This window comes from Gavialis gangeticus, unplaced genomic scaffold (assembly GCF_001723915.1).
Source record: "Gavialis gangeticus isolate Ggan-Ray unplaced genomic scaffold, GavGan_comp1, whole genome shotgun sequence".
Classification (NCBI taxonomy): domain Eukaryota; kingdom Metazoa; phylum Chordata; order Crocodylia; family Gavialidae; genus Gavialis; species Gavialis gangeticus.
Genome location: NW_017729025.1, coordinates 130,041,722 through 130,045,007, shown reverse-complemented (window position 1 = coordinate 130,045,007; position 3,286 = coordinate 130,041,722). Strand labels below are relative to the sequence as shown.

Sequence of the window (3,286 nt, the reverse complement as noted above, 5' to 3'; positions counted from 1 at the left end):
CGCCGCGGCGGGGTGGGGGCGGGGTGGCCGGGCCTACTGGAGGAAGGGGCTGGGCTGGGCTAGGCCCGGCTCGTACCGCGGGGGAGCTGTGGCCTCCCTCTGTGCTCTCTCCTTCCCCCTGGGGGGGGACTTGGCAGTCTGAATGGCTCCTCTCCCGATGAGCAGACTGCAGCGCTGTGCGAGGCGTCTCGCTTTGCTTCTCCAAGGACTCTCCTTGCATTTACACTTTGAAGCGCAAGGGCACTTCTGCCCCCACATCCCCAAATGCTGGGGAAACCATCTTACAGAGCGCTGTTTGAAGTGACGTGTTTCTGTACCACACGGCTCTGGCCGTCTCCATCACCAAGTACAAGTCACTTATTAAATAAGTGAAGGGGTTGCTTGGTTTGGAAGCCTGCCAGGCCCAGCTGGGATGTGTGGCCCCAGGGGCTGCATGAGTCATGTGAGGGATCTGGCCTGTGAGGGCTGCCTTTGTGAGGTGCGGGTCTTCCCTGCCTTGGTGTGATGTGACCCTGTGCTGTGGCTTTGCCTGGCTTGAAGGAAAGGCAGGCTGGGCTGTGCTGCTGCCAGCCCCAGGACCTGCAGCCCAGCCTCTCTTTTGTGTTGCTGCTGGCTTGGGTTTTCTTATATGCTAGAAATGGTCAGGCATATAGGGCCCCATCAGGTCCAGCCCTGTGAGGTGAAAAGGTTGAGCACCACTGTCTTAAACTGTTGGGTGCAAATCTACTCTGCCGTGGTGTAGCCCTTTCCTGTGGCCTTGCCCTGCTTGGACCTTGAAGGAAAGGCAGGCTGGCATGTGCTGTTGCCAGCCCCAGGACCTGCAGCCCCGAGTCTGAAGGCCACTCATTTTTGTGTGACAGTTGTCCAACCCTTTTGTTTTGCTGTTGGCTCGGATCCTGTGATTATGCTATAAAGGAACTGCACATTTGCTGCCTTGAGTTTGCTGGGAGCTGCAAACCATTTTGTTGGTACTTGAGACGCATCTTGGATTTCTTAATTTTTTTTTTTTTTTTTAATGTCTCCATCTTTGATGTGAGCTCTCTTGTATGATCCTCCCATCCATTCCCACTCTCCATGTTACTGATGATTTACAGCAGGTTAATCCACAAGCTCCTGCTGATAATGTAAACGCTGTTATCTTTCTGATATGCTCAGTCTAGTCAAGAAGTTGGAAGCTAAATCACTTAAGCTGTTGCAATCTGATACAAAGATGTTTGAGAGCTTTTAGTATGTTAAATTTTGAATTTTTATTTTTTTTCCCCAGAAAAAAAATCTACTGTTTTTAGTAGTAGCAAGGCTGAAACCCAGGAAACTCGGAGTTGGTCTCTCTAGTTTTGTTTCTTGATATTAGCAATAATGGTATCGACACATGGGGGAAATTTTTCCCTGTACCCGAAAGATCGACTTGTGCGGTTGTCCTAAACCGTTGCACAGGTTTGAGGCAATATGCAACCTTCAGCTTTGTCTTGTAATACCTGGGCAGTAGGCCATTAATTCGAAGAGTGAAAGCGTTCTAATATCTTGTGTAAAGGTGGTTAATGGGATATAATCTGGTTTGATTTTATTATGTCTCTTAACAAAAATGATACACAGATGAAACTTTATGCATCAGTTTCATTGGAAGACAACTTAAGATGAGTTTCCTTGAAGAGACTCTATATGTAATAGTAATAATACACTTTCAAAAGGTACCAGTCTGCTCTGTCTCCCTCCCACACCCCTTCACTTATTAGCAAGTGACTTATACTTCAAGATGGATGCAAATATAACTGTGTGGTATTGGAACATGCTGTAGCTGTAACTTAAAATAGCTTTCTGTAAGATGGCATTATTTTGGGATTGGGGTAGGGGGTGTCCTTGTGCTTGAAAATGTACCTGATGCTTGTTATGATATGAATAGGGAAGGGCCTTGAATTCACGGATGATCTTTTGAGAAGCTTGGTGACTTAGTGAGATTCCTAGCATATTGCTGCAATCTGCTTATAAGGAGTATCAGCCTCTTGCTAGTACCCTGACTATTACAAGAGTTAAACAGAGGTCTCTGTAGACTGACTGAGGTGGTCTCTCACTAGCCAGAAATGTTTCTCCCCAATCTTTTGGGTGCTATAAGACAATGGGGTTCTCTTATATGCCTGCCCTTCTTGGGATTTTCCACTCTGGATAATTCCAGTTCTTGCTCTTGCTTGACATCTTTGCAAACACTAGAGAGTGTGAAATGCACATTCAGGTGCACCTGCTGCTTGCTTTCTGAACAACACCTTTTGAAACTCTTACTAGCATCATGATGTGAGTCTCAGCAGACCTTTTGAAAAATTACATTAGTTGCAGCAGGTGACCTAGGGAAAAACTACATTCTTACTATGCTATGACTGATAAGACAGCCTTTCAGATACTGAAGAGCTAGAAGTCTGACTTTCAACAACAGGTTTCTATAGAGAAACATATACTGGGGTATGTTGTAGAGGTCCCTGTTGTAGTGTTCACCAGTGAACCTCTTCCTTTTGAGACCACTTCCTCTTCCTATAGTCCTTTTAATAATAACCATCTCCCTTTTCTCAGTCCTGTGTAAGAATTAGTTGTCCTCTGAACTGAATTGCTTCCTAGTTCAGGCCTCCCTCTTCAGCTCGGTTTCTGCCTCCCTTCTGCTTCTTCTCTTTCCTCCCCCCCCCGTGTGTCGAGAGGTCTAACATGTACTTTAACTAAATTTGCCAGACCCTTTCCTGGCTTAAGTTTAAATCACAATCCCCCAGCATCCTAGATGCTAGGCTGTGCGCTTTGCTCCAGAGAACAGGCCCTGTCCCTCTTTTCCCTAGCCAGAGCTCCAGGGGAGACAGAGCAGTGAGGGAAGCCAGGCAGACTCCCTGTGAGGGAGGGGGGAGTCACTACATCTCCCACAGGACAGATCCCTGCTCCACAGGCCCCAGGCATGTGGTATGCTAGCTAATGCAGAACAGAAGAGATGTCTGTGTGTCTCCAATTTCACTGGGACAGGCAGACAGAACAGTGTCCACTTAGGGCTCTTTGGAGCTAATCAACAGGTTAGCTGGTAATGTCTCTTCATTCCATCCTTGGAAAAAGTTGTTAACAAGAGCTTGAACCAAGGACAGAAGCTTTTGTTTTTCTGATGGGCTGATAAACACTGTGGTCTTGCCATCCCTGCCCCACATGCTGCTATGCAGCCCTATCAAGAGAGGGAGATTGAAAAAGCTCAGTATCATCAATAGATGCGTGCACTGTATTTCCCCCCCCCTCCTGCCCCAAGACAGACACAGTTGCACAAGCACCC

The 3,286-nt window shown here is 47.1% G+C and overlaps 1 protein-coding gene across 4 annotated transcripts in view; it reads left to right on the top strand.

Annotated features, from left to right (window-relative positions):
* FAR1 (fatty acyl-CoA reductase 1) overlaps positions 1 to 3,286 on the top strand; it is a 77,634-nt gene that overhangs the window by 443 nt on the left and 73,905 nt on the right. The gene's annotated exons all lie outside the window — the stretch shown is intronic.